Here is a 22,530-nt window from a genome sequence, read left to right as displayed (position 1 = left end):
GCCCCTCTTATTTCCTTTATACATTTTTCCTCTTTGATTCTTTCAGAAACAATGTTCACTGTTGCAGAAGATGCTTAACTTAATCTACTCAATTCACCTAAAGTCTGGACTTACAGTGCTTAACAAATTCATTAGACAACTCGTCATAAAAACAAGAAAACAGAAATATTTAGAAATCTGACAAATATAGATTTAATGCAAATATAAGATTTTCTGTTGGAAATGCCAGTTTCTAAATGTAAAATGTGCTTTATTTTGTCTGTTTTCTGTAAAACTTCATGAATAACCACAATAATTAGTTTTTAGCATTAAATATTTGATCAAAGGGTTAGCACATGCTGGTGTATTAACCTTTACAGAAATATAAAAATGGATTTTGGTAATATCCAGTACTGTTAATTTAGTGCAGCTGTGGCATAAACCTGAGATTAGGTGCTAGTCAGATGTAGATGTTAAGTACTGTATTTCAACAAAATGAAAACAAAACTTAACCAAATTACTCCACCTCCATTCTGTCATTAAGCTAAAAAACTGGTCCTCGGTCCCCTGTCCACATATCCACAAATACAGTCATTAAAAATCTTGGAGTTTGCCTGACATTCAATGAGAAAAAGCTATGTTTTTAAAGAGCAGCTTTTCACCAACCTGTAAAAAGGAGACAGATTATAGATATTTTCATCTAATAAGTACTCAGAGACAGTTTCCCATATGTTTATCACCTCTCAGCTGGACTCCCACAGTTTCCTCACTGAAAGGTTACTCGATTCTACACTTTCTAGAGCCTGGTTCACAATGTAGCCATCAGATTTTTAATCACTCCATGCTTTAGAGCCTGCTGATCTGAGTCAAGGTGTTATTTGCTATAGAAACAGCATGTTCCCAGCAAGTTTTATAATCATAGCACATTGACTAAAGAATCATTACACTACTATGACAAAAACAGATGTGGCATTATTAAGCATCATTTCTGCTGCATCAAACCTGGTGCAGTTTAGAACTTAGCCAACACCGAAGTGAGTTAAATTTTTTTAGACCTTTTAAAAGGTCTTAAAGTGTACAAAAAAGAGCACCACTCAGTCTTACTTAGTCATAATTCAAAGGCAGAACTGACTTAAAAATGTTCCCATGCCTTAGCTGCCAGGTCACTTAGGTCATCCTGTTACCTGGGTTAAATGGTAAATGGCCTGTATTTATATAGCGCTTTACTAGTCCCTAAGGACCCCAAAGCGCTTTACATATCCAGTCACCCACCCATTCACACACTGGTGATGGCAAGCTACATTGTAACCACAGCCACCCTGGGGCGCACTGACAGAGGCGAGGCTGCCGGACACTGGCGCCACCGGGCCCTCTGACCACCACCAGTAGGCAACAGGTGAAGTGTCTTGCCCAAGGACACAACGACCGAGACTGTCTAAGCCGGGGCTCGAACCGGCAACCTTCCAATTACAAGGCGAACTCCTAACTCTTGAGCCACGATCAGGTTAATAAGTCTCTGTTTACTATTGTAACACTTACATGATTTTTTTTAAGGGGGTGGTCTGGTCATAATCACCTCTGAACTCTGGAGCAAACAAGCCTAATGAAACTGCTGAAATTTGTCAAAATAAACAAAAAAATATAAAATTACAAAATTAAAACTTAAGAATGGATGCTTAAAAAAAGAAATATAAAGCATGGGAAAAAATACTTACCCCTTGCAGTAGAACAACAGACAACTCTTGTGCATCCTTTTTACATCCCACTCAGTCTATACTCTGAATTACCTTCACCCAGGTCACCACTAGGATTCCCCTCTGCATACAAGAAAAACAACTGACTGAAACAAACTGTACTAGCAGGTGTAAAAATGTAAATGCAGTATATCTCAAATGCCTGCTTCATTCACAGCCCAGTACACTGGAATCATTGAGGAATAACAGCTAGAGGGAATGTCAGCGTCAATCACCTTCAGCTGCCTACTTCCTCCACCCATTAGCCTCAAGGTGAAATAGCCTTTAAGGTGAGACACCTCACCAAACTCATCTCAGTCTTCCACTCTTGCCTTCAAGCCAGAGACTCCAGACTCCATATTATCTGAGTCTCCCCTTGTCCTTGGTCATGTCATCCTTCATCCCTCATAGTTGTGTGTCCTCTTGCCAAATGTTTTCCAGACTTCTGTTAGTAAAATAATCAATTCTCTGCAGTGAGAAGTCCCACCATAAATACAACCTGGTGTTAACACTAAATCCAATTAAACACTGAATGTGGCTCAAATCCAACAACAAAACAAAAATCTGCCATTACTTTTGCTTTAGTTTCTTATTTTTTCACAACTGTTGGAGAAGTGTTCAGCAGAGAGCGTCACCGGCACTCTCGCTAGCACTCTGACCTGATGTGGCGTTCTGATCCAATACTCAGTGAACTGATTACTATTTCTTTTTTTTTTTTTTTTTTTTTTAATAAATAGGACAGGGGGAATGAATGAGAGAGAGAGGGGGAGAGAAAGAAAGAAAACCCAAGGGGAGAAGAGACGGTGAGAAGGGGGGGGAAGAGAGACAAAAAAAAAAAAAAACTCCTGGGTCAGTAATCAATCAGGTGACTGATTACTATTTCTAACTGCACCAAGGGAAGATGCAGTAGATGACATCTGGACAAAAGAAGCACTAAGCAAGCAGTTGTGAACCCCGTGGAAGCTTGTTGCCATGGATTTGTAGCCTCACGCACCATCAGTTTACTCTGTGAGTTTTAGGATTGCAACTTCTAAAGCACCCAGTAAAACTCTGGATTTAAAGAAAAGACACACAGGTTGGAAAACTTGCAAATACACCTAATGGTAAAAAAAATCCTAAAGTCAGACATTGTGAAACACAAGGGGGAAGTTATCCTATTTACTGTGTATACACAACTGTGCTTTTCACAACTCAAGTTACCACCTGCCATCTGTTGCAGACTCTGTGAAAGTGTCAAATAAACAGAGTCTCCCAGTAGATGAGTGAAGACTCTATTTTAATACTTGGGTAGTTTCCCAACCTTTCCAGGCTCATGACCTATTTTGTGTTCCCCAAATTCTCTTTGCCCCAGCAATGAGAGTTTCCAAGCTGTCATGTGAACTAAAAGTATGACCAAAATAGATCAAGAGCAGATTGCATGGATACATTTCATCTGATTTATTCATTTTATAATAAACATAAATCAGTTCTATATTAAATGTCTGTGATAGAACAGATACCATGTGGGCCCTGACTCTGAGTAAGAATATATAAATATATGCATCGCATATGACAAACACAAATCCCAATGCAATAAATACATTTGATGGTCCATATGTATAAGAGTATGTGTTAAAGACAGACCAGATGCCAGTTATTGCATTTTATATATAAATAATATTTAACTCAAGTGAAAAATTGGCTGTATAATATTTACAATACAACCCCAATAGGAACAAAATATCAGACATTATCCGACTTAAATCACTAATCACACTTTATTAGCAACATTAACTTGATACGGCAAAAGCAGGTAATCATTTTAAAAACATGATTCATTTTTTTTCCCATAGCTGTTGTGGGAGGTTTCTGTTTAGGTGGACCAAAAAAACCCCTTGCTCTAACACTGGTTAAATAAGGCACCACAATAGGACAGTCACCAGGCAGATGGTTATGTAATTAGCTTTAAAAGTGTGTGTGTGATGTTCATTTTCTAAAAAAAACGAAAGCCCTCACTGTCACATTAAAGGGGTCTTTTTAAAAGGTTCATAAAGCAAGTATTAAAAAGAAATATTGTTAGTGTTACAACAAGAAGATTAAGCTTATGTCTGAGATGCTGTCACGTAGTTTGAAAAGATTAGGTTTTTTTCCAAGTTAAAATAAAGTTGAGACATATTAGATTGAACTCTGTGGGGCAGAGTATGTGCTTTGTTACCCCTGTGTGATTGAGATATATTGCCTTTCTTACATAGACAGATTCATGCTGATGGTGGAAGCTTTCAGTCATGTGAAATAATGAGAAACGGTTGCACGAAACGATCCCACAAGGAGCTGCATTTGAAATTTGTCAGTCATGGTGGAGGAGAGTATAGACGTACTGGAGCGTTCCCATGCTCATTTTCACATTGTGTTTTCTGACAAAGCAGCAAACACCACAGTAACTGTGTGTTTGTGCATGTGTGAGTGACTGTGCATCATCCAGCTGAGCTGGGAATGGAGGCGATTTGCCTCACAGTGTACCTGCACTGTTGGAGCTCAGCCCCAATTGACTTTATTTCTAACACTGACTGTGATCATTTTCTGTGTGTGCCACTTGCAGGAGGTTGAACAACCAGGAAAAGAGACTTTGCTTCTTTCTTTTTTTCAGTTTCATCCCAATTACCTAATTTGTGGAATTAAAAGTTCCCTGCTGAGTTTTTTTGACCACTAGTAGCACAAATGAGCAAAACTTTCTAATTTTGTTTGAATTAAAGATATAAACGGAAACTCCTGCTGCTATTTCACTGCTTTTTTCAAATTGACAGTTGTCTGATGTGACAACAGTGTTAAAGAAGAAGACTTCAAGCTAAAAAGCACAGGAAAAGAGGAACAAACTTTATAAATACTTGTGGGTAAATTATCAAGAACCAGTAATTGGCCCTAAGTATGCTCTTCTGTTGCTATAGCACATCTGCTTCAGTGTTTGATGTGTTGTGCATTCAGATATGTTCTTCTGCACACCTTGGCTGTAATAAGGGGTTATTTGAATAACTGTTGCATTCCTATTGGCTAAAAGTAGTCAACAATCATCAACACAGCATTTTCACTCAGAGAACTACCACTGGCTGAATGTTATCTCTTTTTCAGATCATTTTCTGTCTGAGAGTTTGTTTTAATGTCACTATTAGGCTGTAGACAAGGGTTTCTTTGAGCTTACTGCTAAAGTCTGACATCAGCATAATAATCTTTAGCAGGTACCAGCTATGGCCAGCATATATTTAATGTGTAAGCACCCTATTTCTTAACAGTGAACTATTTGAAGTAAATGTTTATCTGCCAGTGGTGTCAGTTAAACAGGGGGAAATAACTTGTTTCAACAAAATAAACAAGATCAGTTTATCAGTTAAATGGATTCATCAGTTTGTGATTTCCTCTCAAGTCCCACAAACCCAGTGAGAACTCTGGAAATTTGAACAGAAAAGGACAAAGGAAATGCATTGTGCATCGGTCTGAGTCTGTTCACAAAGCGCAAGGTATGAAATCAAGCCGGATGAAATAATGCGTAAGAAATTCTCAGGGAGGAGTGTTTGGTATTGCCACAGGAAAAGGAAAGAAGAACATCTTTCAGTATATTTCTGTTTTTAACTGAAGGCATTTTGCTCCACCACCAGATAAAGGAAAGTGTTGATTCATCTCAATCCCTGTCAGTCCACCCCCATGCGTCCTTTTTACTTCTTTTTCACCATTGTACCAGGAACACCCCAGGAAATATAACAGTTGTCATGCACATTACTGCAGAGGCTGCTGTGGTGTGAGTCCTAAAGTACTTGATGATTCTCAAGCTTTGCTTTATTTAAATGTTTTCTTCGAGCTGTTAAATTTACTTTCTTGAGGCAGTTATAATGGCTTTTTTTTGTGTGTTTTTTTCTGTTTGTTTTACAAAGCTACTTCCAGCATGTTACCTACAGTACCATGCATTACAATATTTCAGTAAGTATATTAAAGTTACAGGTAATACATTAAATGATTCCCATTACCTCAACATGAATGCAAGTTGTCCTTTCACACATGTATGCTTCCAATCCAGAAACATTTAGTTTTACTAGGATTCTCTTTTGGTTTAGTTGATGGTGTCTCCTGGGTCAAGCATACTCTCTGACTACAGATCACCTTGACAATTACCGCCTCTATCCTTACATGCCAGCAACTGGGCATCATACAGACTTGGTACAAGAAACTTGGGAGCAGCTGGTGGAGACCAAGGACACTGATAATAAGGTGAAAATTAGACTTACATTCACCACACCACCACTATATTACCAGAAGTATTCAGTCCACTCCAAATCACTGCATTCAGGTGTTCCAATTACTTCCATGGCTACAGGTGTATATAATCAAGCACCCTAGGCATGAAGACTGCTTCAAACATTCGCGAAAGAATGTGTTGTTCTCAGGAGCTCTGTGAATTCCAGCGCGGTACCTGTGCAACAACTCCAGCTGTGAAATGTCCTCTCCGCTAAATATCCATCAGTCCATCCATCGATTCTTTCACGGGGGCAGCAGCCTAAGCAGAGGAGCCCAGACCTCCCTCTTCTCAGCCAACTCCTCTACCTTTTCTGGGATGCTAACAAAGGCATTATTTCACAGTTATTGGGATTATAACAAAATGGAAGTGATTGGCTCCCATTTTTGTGGAACACTTTGATGATGGCCCCTTCCAGGGCACATCAGTTCCCAAAGCAAGGTCCATAGTGACAAGGATGAGTAAATTTGGGGTAGAAGCACTAGACTGGCCTGCACAGAGTCCTAATGTCAACCTGATAAAACACCTTCGGGATGAATTAGTGTGAAGACTGCAAGCCAGGCTTTCTTGCCCAAGATCAGTCTTATCTCAGAAATGTGCTTTTGGAAGAATGATCAAAAATTCCCATGAGCACACTCCTAAACTGTGTGGAAGGCCTTCCCCCATATCAAACCCTGTGGATTAAGAATGGGATGTCACTCAAGTTTAAATGTTCAAAAGTTCAAAAAGTTGTAAATGAGACATTGAGTCTCAATGGGACTGGCTGTATAAATAAAGGTTAATTAAAAATAAAATATGGGTTTGAAGACAGACGAGCAAATACTTTTGGCAATAGCGTGTCTAGAAACCAAATTACAATTAGCATTAAGGGGATAACATCATATGTCTACAGCTATGGTAATATGCAGGCATTTCCTTTATTTCTTTATTTATTTGCAAATGGATTCATTACAATTAAATATCTTGGGGGAATTGTTTATATAGGAATTGATTTAACAAGGCCCGAATTTATATGCACCGAGGCACTTAGAGGGTGTGACATGCAAAATATTGATGAAAATGTTGTGCATTCATCTTTGTCAGAAGCTATCTCTTTGGTGCATTTTTGATCAGCTCTCTGACGAGGGATGTCTATCATCTGTTCAACACAGTGTTTGCTGTTATTTTCTTTCTCTAGTTTCTTCCAGTTTTTATTAAAAATACAATCGTCACAAAAGAACAGTTCAGCTTGGAAGTTGCCACGTATAGAATAATTAGAAGCATACATGCTTATATGTTCATGTAATGATGCAGGCCATTTGCTGGAAGGACACAGGCAGAAAGTAATCTTGTTAAATACTTTACATTGCTATATTTTCCTTCCGATTGGTTTATAAAAGGTTTTAGTATCGATCAGTTCAGGTCTGTTCCAATCATGATGTTTACACTGTGTGAAGCATTTTTATCTTTTGGTGCTTTTTAACTGATTACACTGCGAATGCAAACATTTGTTCTGCTCACTCTGTGGGAAAAATATCTGTTATCGATTGTGTAAGTAAAAGAAAGTAAATGCATGCTATAAAAACATTAATTGCCAGACATTTCGGTCTATTTGACCTTGACTTGTAATAGAGAAACTCTCCGATGTACAGCAGCTTAGAGAGAGAAACACAGAGAAGGAGAGAGAGAGAGATTATTTAGGGGGAAAATGCCTTTTTTATAATTGCATATTACCGTGAAAGATAGAAATGCAGCTGAATGAAAGGGAAGCTTTGCAGCTGGCACAGAAACACAATTAAGTTATATTATTGTAAACATGGAGAGGGAACAATCCAGATTTATTAAATACAGCTGTTTGGTCTGCACTGAGTCTGAATGTGCCATGTTCACCACCTCCATTAGGCTGCAACTGCAGTGGCAACTGCTTAGTCGCATTAGTCGCAGTCACCAGACATTCAGAGTTCTCTCAGGCTTGTTAGATTGTGGGTCTCTGACAGGCAGCTGACAAATAATGATGAACCAAGTGAAGTGGGACTTAGGCAGTTGCTGAAGCACACACGCGCGCACAAAAAACATTGAGCCTCTGAAGCAGGTGGCCTTGAAAAGATTCTTGAATGCTGTCAAATGATCGAGGGAAACTTCGTTCTGCCCAGACTCTATACATTGAGGAAAATAAGAGACTTGCTGACCTCAAATGCAGAAAAAAAGTTGTACACCAAAAGGAATACTTTGAGGATGTCCTGAAATCCAGTGACAGTCTGTCTGTAGATGAAGCAGTGTATGGGAACGAAAGGGGCGACTGGATAAAAACTCCAGAGTTCTTTTATTTGTCATTCTGTGTTTCACTGGGTGCTTCATTACAGTTCTTTTTCCTGCCACTAAAATATTCTGAAGTATAAGAAAGTTCCTTTTTCTTTCATCCAAAATATATCAACATCAGTTGCAGTCTTCCTGTGACATTTCTTCTTCCACTTTCATCAGTGCATTGTTCTCATTATCTGCTCCTAGATTTGTTTTCTGGCTCACTTCCTCTCGGCGTTACATTTCCAATTTTCCTTCCAACTTCAAAATATGTCTTCCGCTCCTCTCCTATTCCTCTCACAGTCCTCTTTTACACTTCAAAGTCTCCTGTGCACTTAACTATTCTCATTTTGTAAATCAAGTGCTCTAACAATTTCCTTCGTTGTCATAGCTGCAGATTTGCGAGAAACAATGATGCCTCGACAGGGACCCGTGTCACTTCACATGAATGGACAGGCTAATCAAAGAGACATTTTCTTTGACTTGCGCTCAACGTGTTTATATGCTTAGGATGCAAAATCATTTTATGCAAATTACAGCAAGACCATTCTTTTGTTAGCGGGCAATTCTAATTCTGCTGACACCGATCTCAGAAGAACTGCGGGTGTGAAAACTGTTGCAAGAAAAATGCGAAGATTTTGAAATTATACACAATATATGGTGTTTAAACACAGGCGCAGGTTCGTAATGGAAACGATTTAACAAAAACTTGTAGTTGCAAGAATATCATCAGGATATGTGATTCTATTGATCAAATGCAGAGAGAACAAAACTGCAGGGCCTTTCTTGGTTTTCTCTTAAGAGTTTTATTTTAATGCAAATTGTTTTCCTTGTTGCACTTCCTTAGATGTTTGGTGATCTTACTCCCTCTCTGTTCTTTTTCCTCAAAGATTCTCTTCTAATTTATTCCATTATCTTCCTGAGCTGAATCACCCATATAATTTAAGTACTCAGTAGAAGCAGATACAGATACTTTTACACAAAACTGGTTTTTTTTAATCTTTTAATATTTTTTCTAACATGTAAAAATTATGTTCGTGAGTGGAAAACAATCAAAATTACATTTATAGATTGGACAGCCCTATTTTGACAACTTGTAGGCTCTTTCACCACAAAGATGCAGCTTGCTAAGAGAGCAAAGTTGCATGTGGAGGATCATTGATGAGAGCTGCATTTCTGGCTACAACTGAACAGTTCTCAGCAGTTTCCAGTGGAAAAGCCCATATTTTGCAAGCCTGAAGGAAGCGGATGGGGTTCTGTGCTGTGAAATGGTCCCCCAGGGTGAGACTGTCAACGTGGAGCTCTGCTGTAACATTGTGGGGTGTCTGAGGGAGAACATTGAAAGGATACAATCAGAACTGTGGCGCGCGCCAGCTCAGAGAGCATTGAGAATGCAGGAGGTTTGTGGCCAGACAAACAGTATTCCCTTACTTCTTCATTCACAAAATATGTCTCCCTGCAATTTCATCCACTTCCTGAAAGTTAAAGAAAAGTAGAGCGATTGCTGCTGAGAGATTGATAGCTGGAAGAGATATTGCTAAAGCACAACTGACATAAGAGGACTTTCACTGAGATCTAAACGCAGCAGCCATTCTGAACACAGTCCAGGGACCAAAGAGACGGTCAACATTTAAATCAGGCCAGTTGTTTTCAGAGCTTTTTGATCATTTTTATCATGACATCCACCCATCCATATATCATCTTGATCTCTTATCAAACCAGATTCTCAATGGAATGGAGGCAACTCATAGCTGACATTGGATGAGGAGAAGGATAAGCCATGCAAGAGTCAATTACAGGGTTAACAGAGAGAGATACACAACCATTTACATCCATAATCACACCTACACTCAATTTAGGACCTCAAATTATCACTACAACCACTAAGGCAAAGGCACTCTAGAAAAGCCAGCCAGCCACATAAAGTATGCAAACAACAAAGAGAGAGGTCAACACTCAAAGGCAGATTTGACCTGAAACCTTCTTATGAGGGATTTATGGTACCACATTTGTGTCTGTTTGCTCAGGTATTTGCCTACGCAGCTCAAAGGATTATGGGCATGCAACCTACACAGATGGGCTCGCACACAGTCCTTTAAAAGACCAACTGAACTGTGAACTGTCTAATGCTGGCTGGTTGAAAACTGTTGACGAAAAAACATTTAAAAAAAACCATCAAAGAGCAAAAAAAGTGCACAAAAAGTACAGACAGTGTGGCCGCAGTGCACAGCTTTAACTGGTTTAACATTAGATTTCACTTCAGCTCTTTGTAATTAATTAGAGCACTAGCTGGTTGCTTGTGACACTGCCCCCTGGTGACAGTAAATGGCTACATGTACATGTGAGTCTGCATAGGTGTGGCAGTCTCTGTGTGGGACCAACACACAGCCATTTTTAAGCCTTTACTGTGAAGTGGCAGAACTAACAGAACTCGCCTCTGTCAGTGCGCCCCAGGGCAGCTGTAGCTACAACGTAGCTTGCCATCGCCAGTGTGTGAATGTGTGTGTGAATGGGTGAATGACTGAATGTAGTGTGAAGCGCTTTGGGGTCCTTAGGGACTAGAAAAGCGCTATACAAATGCAGGCCATTTTACTTTTGTTCTCTGGAAAAAAAGAAAAATGTTGAAATTTCCCACAAAAATGGCTCAAATAGTGGATTAGTGGTTCCCATTTTGGGGCGGATTTAGCCGATATGCAGTAACTTACATTCTCACATGAAAAAACAAGAAAATATGACTTCTGCATATGTAAAGTGAAACAGTAATTCAGTCGGCAGTCTTATCAAGCTACCAGGACCATTAGGATTTCTGCATTTCTTAAAGAGAAGAATTACTATTGGCAACATTTTGCAATGTCAACAATTCCATCTATTTATTTAATTTATTTCCCACAATGTTTTCCAGCTCTTTGATGGAATAGTTTAATACAATTTACCTACTTATTGATTACATCAATAGATAGCTAAAAAATGGGTTATCTGTGGAATATTAACTCGTAACCCATCCAAATACTAAGAAGCAATATTAATCTACTTTGAAAACAAATGTTTTATTATGTTTGTTTGTTTGTTTTTAAAAATTGCCTGTTGCTTACAGTTCTTGTTTCCAGAGGACCTGCTGTATTATGCTAGACTGTTCTCTGTCCCCACGCCAGCAGAGTGCAGCTCACACCACACACTGATCTTTGCAGTCCTGGGTCAGGTCTTGACTGCACTGTAACATGACACACTTCCTAAGCCCATTGCTTCAATATTCAACAGGCCTTGGTCAAAGGTGTGGGAGCATTAAAAGCACTGTGAACTGATAGTAAGGTCCTAACCATGTTTCTCATTCATCTTGTCCCTTTTTGCAATTTTTATCATACACACTCTTACAGCTTTCTCCTAGATCGATAAGCTCTTTCTTCATGAGATGGTTTGATTGACAAGCGTTCTGCTACTGCGCTATCTGCTGTTGCCATGGTGACGCCAGCATAGTCCATCGAATCTGTGGTTTTGGTTGCTTCCTTATTTCTCAAGGCCAGCAAGTCGTATTTCACCCTCTTAAATTATTTCATTTGTAAATCAGGAGATGTTATGAAACTTCATGGGCGCGTGCACAGAGGTGATAGCACAACAGCAGCTGCAACCCCATAGCAACTGGTCAAACTCACATTTTAAACATGGTTTAGCCACGAATACCACGCAGTGTTTCACACACAGTGCAGGTGACTGCTATTCATAAACAAAGCTAAAGATTGCCCTGACCAGAAAATCTATAAAAGTGTTATTGCTCAAAGGCTTAAAACAGCTTATGGTTATGTTTCCCTGACTACTGACCTTTCACTGGAAAACCTTTTAAAGAAGGGGTCTAGATGAATGAGTGTTGAGAGTGTGACCATGGCACGTGGCACTGCTTGCTTCTCTCCTCCTACACACATTTTCTCATTGGTTTCTTTTAAACATGATCACGACCTCTAAATCGGTGGTTTCAGTTTTCTAACATCTCACATTTGAGCACTTATTGCAGATCAGAACATAACTGTATTCATAATAGTGGCATAATATCAACTTAAAAAAAATGCTGCTATGTATTCGAAAATGGATTTCCACTTCCAGCCTCCAAAGAGCAAACAACTGCAAAACAAGCATTTAACATAGTCAAACTGCATTTAATTAATAGTATATTTAGAATAAATAATAACATAAAGAAGAATAAAATAAATAATGTTTATTTTATATAAAAAAATGTTTTTATATAGTCCTGTGCAAAAAAATATTTAGCCTCATCTCATGTATTTATATTTTGTCTCCAAGAAAGTTATTATATTTTTTAAGTGATCTTGAGAAATAGTTCTTCAGGCTTTGGATGATTTTTTTTTTAGTTTTTCTTTGGCTACTTTTTCTTTACCAAGAACATAAATTGTACTTTTTAAGGACTTTAATGCTAGCAGCCTTGTCACAGAAACACATAATTCGTTCCAGTTGATTTAGCTGAATCAATGAAAAAAAAGGCCAAAGATAACACAGGTTAAAAGCTTAAAATATTATTTTTGCACTGTAAGAAGTTTCCCAAGAGCCATTAACCAAAAACCTAACATATCTCAGAAACAGGACCTGAAAGATGCATCTCCCCCCACAGTCGATCAATTTAAGCATCAGAAATGGTCTCAGTGGAAGGGAAACAGGGAGAAGAGCAAGAGGTATGCCAAATTACATAAAAAATGGACTGAAAATCATTGGCCACAGGTCTCATGGAGTGATAAATACAAATGTAAAATTTATGGTTCAGATCAACACCGACATGTACAGAAATATCAGGAGAAAGGTACTACAGTGAGTGTTTGAAACCGTCTGCAAAACACGGTGACGGCTCTGTCATGGTTTTGGGCTGCATTCCAACCAGTGGTGTGGAGATCTTGTCAAAACTGACGGAAGTATGAATGTAGAAAATCTACAATGCAGTACCATCTGGAATGTGTCTGACAGGCTTCATTTTTCAGCATGACAGTGATCCTAGACACACTGTCAATACAGTGAACGCATACCTGAATAGAAAAACACACAATAGAACAGTATCAATCATGGATTGGCCACTCCACAGCCTGGACCACGTTATAAAGCATTATTATTGAAGCAAGGTGGGATCATCTCGAAAGAGAAAGCAATGAAAGGCAGCCAACATCCAAAGAAGAGCTTTGAAATTCTTCCAGGAAGCCTGGAGAACTATTCCTGAAGACTACTGAAAGAAGAAAGCTTCCCCTAGAGAGTTCAGGTTGTGTTGGCCTTACTAACAATTGACTTTCAAGCTCATTGGAATTGTACAACCCTCTTTCTTCTTTATATACTGTTCCATGTATGTTTGTAAATGTTTCAATAAATTGCTGCATTTATTTCCTATTTTGTATTAACGAAAAAAGACAAAACCATCACTAACATTCTTGTGAAAACAACTTCATTGAAAACGTTTTTTTTAAAACAATAAACAAACTGCCCCTTTCGCCGTCAGTACAAAGCAATTCAACTGTGAAAACAACCAAAAAACTTCTTATGTTTGTAAAATATCACAACTGGAAAATACAATGGGATTTGTTTGAAAATAAATATGCAAATTATTTCCATATTTCTTTTGTGCCTGCAAAAACAAAGAAAAAGAAAAAAATCCTGAACAATTCTGTATTTACTGGTATGCAGTGCACAAATGTGCGTAGGAGGAGCCGTGTTTGCTGTTAGCTGCTGTGACAAAAAGAAAAAAAAGCAGTTAGTAGGTTCTAAATTCATCATTTTATATATTTCTTTCACATGCTGGTTAAAACATACTACAGCAGATGGGTGTAGTCTGTGCTGCATTCATTCTCTGAACTCACACTGATGCAAGAGCTCAGAGTGATTCTCTGTCTGTCTTCTTCACAAATCACAACCAAATACTGGACGTCTGGAAATATTCTTCCAAGCACATGATGCTTGACCAAATCTATCAGTGCCTGTGCAGTAACATTGCAGTCGTATTCTAAAGTTCTCGGGTTATCCAACACTTTGCAGTCAACAGCTTTAGTGCATTCCAGCCATTCAAATCAGTTACTTTGAAACACAGTTTTGCAGAGGCGGCCTTCAAGCTGACAGCAGCAATGAAAAGTAACTGAACTGGAATATGTAAGTCTGTGACTAATATGAAAATATCTTCAAAGGCAAAGATGCAGTTTATTGTCCAGGCCCTTCTGTGGTGCACCCCGATTATCTGTGTACAATCACACAATCTGACCAATGATCTCGAGTTCACGTTGCCACTCTTTGAAGCTTTTTAGGTACGGTCTAGATCATCAGCGCAAATTAGCCTTTATTTGTTCCTTCTCTCTGATCTTGGTGGCTCGTCCTTTCCTCTCCGTGTCAGCCCTCAGAGACCTGCTCTTTTCATCACTACGACCGTTTGATCTGCGCTGCTGAGATCTGGTCTTTACAATACAGAAAGAGAGGGGGGGGGGGATGAGAAAGAGCATAGTCTTTTTTTACTATGCTGCCCATTTATCTACAGATATTTGTGTTGTCATGGGCACAATTATCACACCTTTCAATTTACTTGTTGTGCTGCTTTAATCATATCAGCTCTTTGAATTGTGGTGAGAGTACAAACAAAGCATAATACTTTGTTATTCATTCCTGTTCCCTTTGTCACTACAGGCAAGAGCAGGCCTGGATAGCAAACCCAGAAATGTCCTACTACTCTGTCTTGTCTGGTGCTTATCAGCGTACCAGTGACAGACCCAGTGCTTGTCAGTGTCGTCCTTTCGTATTTGATCTGCTCCCTTGGCACCATCAAAGACAGCCAGGAGCATAAATGGCCTATAGGCCCACTGGCTTAATTAATGTTGGTTTCCCTTAAATCCTCTGCTGGTTCTTTTATTGATGCTGTCAGTTAAAAGAAAAAAAATACTTTATTTTTAGAAAGGTCAGCTTTTCAGGTTTTAACAAATTTTCTTGGGTTGTTCTGCTTAGTGAGGATTAACTTCTGAATTGGAGAATCTGAAGGGATTTAAAAAGATTAAAAAGGTTTCTGTAAGGGCCTAGACATTATTAAGGTGTTTTAGAGACCTTAATAATATCATTTAATTTATAAATAAACTGGAAAAGAATTAGGTTCAAAATGCCAGCTCCCCTTGATGTACTAAAATCATCCCCACTTGGTAGGAAGATGATTGAATAAAGATTTATAAATGTTTTGACCACTCCTGAGTCGGGGTTTCTCTGTGCTATCACGGGGATCAAAGAATCGGGTTTATTACCATCTTGGTAATGCCTCTGGGTACTTATTTAAGGAGTCCCTATCCTAATGAATAAGGACTCTTGTTAAATTCCAGAGGGAGACACAAATCCAGCATCAGGTGTCACAAGCTAGTGTACTCTCAGTGTTGATCCCAAGACAAATGTGTAAAAATCTGTGCCAAATCAAATATGCAGATCCAGTCACTGGGGGAGAAATATACGTGCAAATAAATGCATCTGCCTATTTAAAAGCATAAGGAGAGAGCCATAGCTTTCCTTTTAGCAGTCACTGGGACAAAAATAACACCCACCTAATCACCAGTGAAATACTCATAAAATGCAACTTAAAAACATTTGTATTATTACCACAAAATATGGTTCAAAATACTTTTTACCTACAAGCTGTACTTCTTCTTAGCATGTGTAAAGGTACAGCTTCATTAACAATCTATCTAATCTCAATCTAAAGTACTGACACAGTCTTTTCTAGCATATCCCACTAGAGGACACGCCCATGCTAATTTACACTATGGACACAGTAACCAATACTCTTTTATGAAATTATTATGGTTAGCATTTGACATGCAGTCGCCATGATCTGCTTTTTCCCATTGCCTTCCCTCACAAATTGCTTGTGGTACATTTATTTTGAAGCACTTTTTATAAGTGCATTAATAGTTTTCCATTAATACAAAGTTTGTAGTGGGATAATTTAGTGGTTAGTTTTCAAAAAAAGTTAGAAAATAAGTTGACGGCTCAGCTGGTGTATAAAGAAAAGGAGCCTTCCCATTTTCTGCCTGCGGTCTATTCACTCCAAAGCCAAAAATGTTCAAACAGCTCATAATAATTGAGATGTTGGAGGGGGGGGGGGTTGTTTTTTTAAAGGTGCTGAAAATGCAGGGTAGCACTTTTAGCACTGCTGAACTGTTTTTTCCACACATGCACTTGTTTCTTTGTAGCTCAGCAGAATGACAGCAGGTAAGACAGGTAATCAGCTCTTACAGCTTTGTCAGACTGTGTTGTGGGAGTCTAACAGGGATGGATAGGCATGGCTGGGAAACTGTTAAGCCTTGTTTTATGCTTAACTTTAATGCTCCTACCTGTACCTATTGCATTGTCTTTTATTGCATGTGAACAGCTGCCAGGTAAGTTACAAGCCTGAGTGAATCCACATAAATAAATAACCCAATATGACGCTAACCAGCTTATCTGCCAGACTGTCAGGAGCCTGTCATCAGCTGAAATGAATTCAGCTTCAGCCTGGCAACAATGAATGCCTTGATCCCATGTAACGATTTCCCCCCCAACACCAGCTTTAATTTATCTGTGTAATGCAAATGAGGCTGCACTCAAGAGGGGAAGAGTGTCTCTGCTAAATTTGCAGCTGGGGCTGTGAACATATTGAACAGAACATGGTGTAAAGGACTCTGGGGCTAGACCTGCATGTGGGGTGGGGTCAGAGCATCTCTCTCAGTGTTGTGATTGCCCCTGTGCTTGTTGTGGCCTCCTGGTGGTCAGGTAAAGCAAAATCACAAGGAAGCAGACGGTGATATGCAATTTTAAGTCTTGCTGCAGATGCTTCATCTGATGGGTTGTAAGTAGACCTTAGGTTTAAGTAGATAATATGTCTAAAAAAAGATATACATAAAGTCAAATAAACTTCAATGTCTGCAAGATTTAATTTGGCCTACAAGCAGTGATCCATACATTAAGAAGACAGACAGGTAACAGTACAGCAGATGTGGCAACCCTTAGAGTCCATAGATCGTCGTATTGAAGTTATCCTCTCAGTTTGTCAATCTATAGAAATTAGTGTCAAAGTGGTACAACTTATGGCAGTGGAGACATTTATTCCACCTCATAGGTTTACTAATAACAGTAACTGAGCATGACATGCAGAAAAAATGGGTTTCTCTCCCTAGCAGCTTTCATTTGTGGACATCTATGGGGCACAGCCTTTTTCAGCAAATGAAGAAATAAATGGAAACTCATAAAGCCTGTAGACTTACGGGGCAGAAGAGTAAACTGCCCTGCCTCGGTGCCTGTTGCCTAGCTACTGCCTATCCATCCTGTGTAAAAAGAAATTTCTAGTTTGTTTCTTTTTCTCATTTTTCCTTCCACGTGCAGAGCCTTGGCTTGAATAAGGCTGATTGCGCTGCAAGCAAGTGTACACGTACGCCTCAGGTACTGCACATCTCCTTATGTTATTTTTCCTTCTTCCTCTTTTGTTCCCCTCTTAATGCTCCCATTTACTACAGATCTATAAGAAGGTTTTTAGATCACGGCCTCAAGACAAGATAACACGAGGCATCAGAGACAGGCTAAGTTTTAAAGTACTGCTGATGCAGAGCACATAAAGGCAAATGTTGACCTTTATGTGATGAGACAGTTTTTATTTTTCACGCTGTAAAACAAGGCGAGCACACTGCAGCCTGATACAACAGATTTCATAGGCATTAAAATGACGCCTCACCACTAGATGAGTGTTACTTTCACATATTTCTTGAATGTAAAGCAGTGTCAACCCCACATACAGCTGTCAGTTTTATTATTATTCTACAATCTGCTCTGTCAAACTCTGCTTCTGTTCGCTCTTCTTTATTCCTGTCTGTGGTTTTCAACAGAGTTATCTCTCTGTTAGTTTTACTTATCCCTCTGCGGCATTCAGTTGATTTGTCCTTCAAACTGTGAGCACTGCAAAGAGCAGAGGAGAAGAATGACAAGAACAGAGCCACAAAGAGCAGTGTGCAGCAGCAGCAGCACTGTTAGTCGTGTTTACTATGTAAAGACTGAGGGCGAAACTCGTCCGGTGCCACAATTGTATATGGATTGTAAAATAAAAGTCTCTTTAAACATTCAGCATGCTGTGCAATAAATATATTTAGCAAGTCCAATAATGTTTGTGTATTTTTCAGAAGGAATACAGGGACAGTGTGTGCTCACAGCAGAGGCTCAGCAGCTGAAATGTGGCTTTTGGGTTCAAGGGATGTGGACAGCTGGAGTTTCACAGGAGGTTTGTGCCATAATCTTGCTTCTTTCTTTACAGTATTGCAGTGCCTACCGAGTCTTTGCAGAGCATTATTGTTACCAAATGCCAGTAAGCACTCGTATGGTGCTGTTTTCAAGGACAATTTTTAAACTTCTGATTAATTCTGTTACAGCATATGGAGCCTTTCATTTACTGAGGAGATAAGACTTGAAGAACTTAATGTGACTTAAGGGTTAACTGCCAATTTAAAATGCTTGCCATTTTGCTTATTTTAATCAGGCTAAAGTTTAGGTTAATGAGGATGCGGTACGGCTGAAAGCTCTTCATACTTCTTCCTGGATTGCATTAACAAATAAACTCATTTGCAGAAGGCTTTAAAAACGTCCTCTGCTCTACTCAATTTTCTTTTTAACAGAGCTGTCATTTCACTTTGTATTCATCCACCTGGTTTTAAATAGGAAACAAAATCAGACACATGCAGAGAAAAACAGTCTGAAGATGATGAGAGAAACCACAGTGAAGTGATCCTTTTTTTTTACTAAAGCAGAGAGCTGTAAAAAGAAGTTGGGAGTACTGTCGTTGAACTAGCACATTTTTGAAGCTGACATTTACTTAATGAAGAGAGATAGTAATCTGGGAGAGACTAGGAGAGCAGATTCAGGACCCGCTCTAGTTTCCTCAAATACACAGTTAACCTTTGCTGTTTGAATAGAGGGTTTTTTGAATATGTTGATGAAATTAGCCTTCCTGAATGCGTTTGACCGGTGTTTGTGCAGCGGTTTGTGAGTCAGGCCCAGCTCTGGGCAGATGGTGGTCGGAGTGGTGCATAAGGTTTGCTTGATATTCATCAGCGGACCTGACCTCCGCCATGATGTATTCAAGCAACCGACAAACCTCACTCAGTGTTCATCCCTGCATAATTAATGAATACAGAAATTAAAAAACAAGAAGAAAGTTGTTGTTTTTTTCTATCCAAGCTCCTCACCTCACCCTCCTCATCTCTCTCATGGTTGACTGGAGAACGATGGGCATGTTCTGACAAAATGCAGTTTAATATTTATGTGGTTCTGGAAAATGAGAACACTGGTGCTGATGATTGTTTGAACAATGAGGGGCAGGGTCGGTGTGCAAAGTTCAGAATGTATTATTTAAAAAAAATGTATGCACCGACACTCAACCGTCACATTTTTTGTGAACTATAAACCTTAGAAAGTTAGACCATAGCACAGAATTGCAGTAATAATTAAAAATGAATAATTGAATTGTTAAATTGCAGTTAATTACATTTTGAGATTATTGAAATGGGGGTGTTACAATGATAATGTGGTTAGAATTGTCACCTTACACCAAGAAGGGTTCCATAGGTTATTTCCATAGTCCAGAGACATGGATGTTAGGTTAAGTGGCAATTCTAAATTAGCCACAGTGAATGTCTTTCTGTGTTGACGAGAAACGCTGGCAACCTGTCCCAGTTGGGGCGTAACGTTGTGCTGAACATTGGGGGAGTCAAGATCTCTGTCTAAATAAATAAATAAATCTGGGTAAATTTCCAGATAATTAAACATGCAACTATTTTGCTGGTAATACCTGAAACGAGTAAAGAAAATGAACAGCCTATTTATGCAAGATAATTCATAATTATATTGGGGGGCTTACATTGGTTGGGTCTGATTATTGAGGGGGGGGGGGGGGGGGGGGGTCATAACCCCCCCTGGAAATTACGCCCCTGGGCCCTGACCTGATTAGGTTCAAACAATCAAACGACCCTCTTTGAGCAAGCACTTGGTGACAGTGGGAAGGAAAAACTCCCTGTTAGCAGGAAAAAACCTCCAACAGAATCAGGCTGAAGGAGGGGCAGCCATCCACCACAGTTGGGGTTGAGGGAAGGAAAGAAAGTGGAAGTGGAAGAAAATGGAGAATTAAAATATTATACATTTGAAAACCAAATGTATTTTTTTATATTAGTGTTGCTGAGTGACTTTCTCAGCAATGTCCTCTGTGTTCACTTTTCAGAGGAAGGACATTATAAATAGTTAGTACTGTATGTACTGTGCTTCATTTTCTATTCTTCTGCACATGATGTATTTGTGGTCACCACGAGTACTTGCCTCGTAGCATATTATTCTCATGTCTTGCTAACATTATTCAGTGTAATTTACTACACGGAGATGCACAGACTCAAACACAAAAAGCTGCTAATGAGCATGCAATTAAGTTTTATACAAAATGCAATGCTGTACTTTGTTTATGTGGTGAGAAGGGTCGTGTCATTTTGCCGAAGCTTGCACATGCACATCCGCACACGCACAAAGGCAAGTTTATTACACATCAGAATAAACCACCCGAAATGTGCCAGCTCATTTGCACGCTCTGTTGTTCCCGTGCACACAGACACTGGCGAACACACCTGGTACACGGCGTGTATATGGATGTGATACCTGTGAGAATGTGTCACCTTGCACTGTTCCCACTGCATCCACGGGTGGATCAGTGATCTTTGCTGTGTGTGTGTGTGTGTGTCTGTGTGTATGTGTGCATGTCTGTGTGTGTTTTCATGTGTGTGGTGGAAGATTAATTGTATTTAAACGTGTTATTGCTTACATTTTTTGTCATCTGTTAAGCGGTTAGGGTGATAGTCTGCCTGTGAACATTTAAAATAAAATTTTTGTGGTGTGTGTGTGTGTGTGTGTGTGTGTGTGTGTGTGTGTGTGTGTGTGTGTGTGTGTGTGCATGAAGGGGGACGAGGAGGGGGATCTTGAACAGGTGCTTTAAGAGTACCCATTTGACTCAGGGTCTTTTCACTAATTAAGTTTAGGTTCTTTATGTGCATATGTATGTGTGCTTGCGTGTCTGTGGGTGTGTGTATGTGTGGGAAAGCTTTCCTTTTTTCGCTCCCTCATCCTTTGATTTTTTTTGTATTTGTCTAAAACCACATTCAGACTGCCCAGGTTTGATCAAAGCCCTTTGAAGCTGGCATTTACCTTTATTTTAAAACATGCAAATCCATTCAATTATGGCATTTACGATATTTCCAATATGCCAAGAGTTGGGGTATATTTGTAATTTTCAACAATGCGTTCTTTCACGTGCTTATCAAATGTCAATTGCCATTTACAGTCACAATGTACCATATGCATATCAAAGGCAAACACCTTGCCTACACCATGTCTGATCAATAACTTAAATCTAGAAATCAAAGGTATTATTTTAAACATATAAACCTTCACTGTCTCATCTTATGATTGTATGACTGCATTTACCATCTACCCACACAGATGCTGAGCAGGTTAGGCACAGCTCACAAGTCAAACATAAAATAACTTCTATTTCTACATTTCCATTCATTATTATTGAGCATTATTTACTATTTAGCAGTTACTAAGACTTATTGGACTGATTTTTATCAGGGCGGTCTGAATTGTTGGAGACTTGTTTTTCACACTAACACAGAGATTGCTTTAAAACAGAGGTGGTTGAGTCTCTCTGTGTGAAAATAGTCCTGCTTTCACCAGCTGGGAAGATGGTCTTCTGCCTGAGTGGGAGTTGTTGGCAGGAATGAAAGACTATGAAAAGTATTTTGAGAATAATATTGTTGCTGGTGAGACTTTTTTTTCTGTTGTCACACACCATTACATTCAGTTGTCTTAGTAATTTTGTAGACTTGTTTTCTGTTTCAAATCTGAAACTTCTAGAATGAGATTTGTCAAAGTCCATTTTCATTTGCATAGCTATTTGTCACCAAGACTTTCATTTTTCCAGTGGTCAGTCTTGTTGCGTTTTGCTTAATCAGTCTTTGAAAGATTGCATATTGAAGGGAGGATGGCTAAAGTAACTTCATGCTATCAGAGTTTGGGCTTAGACTATGATTATATTGCCTTTGAGATAATTACTTTTAAGGCCTATTTAGTACTCTTACAAGAAAATGGAGCAAAGCGAAGTCACCAAACCATCAGAAGGCAGAAACAATTTTCATTCCATTTTTCTCTATTGTAATGACACTGTGAATAAACAAGCTCACAAACTTAGGTTTAAAATCCACGTCAAGCTAAGAC

The sequence above is a fragment of the Aulonocara sp. 'chitande type north' Nkhata Bay genome, linkage group LG16, assembly GCF_057382095.1.
Source record: "Aulonocara sp. 'chitande type north' Nkhata Bay isolate Kocher_YH1m ecotype deep benthic linkage group LG16, A_spYH_male_GT1.1, whole genome shotgun sequence".
NCBI classification, from domain to species: Eukaryota; Metazoa; Chordata; class Actinopteri; order Cichliformes; family Cichlidae; genus Aulonocara; species Aulonocara sp. 'chitande type north' Nkhata Bay.
Note: the sequence above shows the minus strand (reverse complement) of the source record.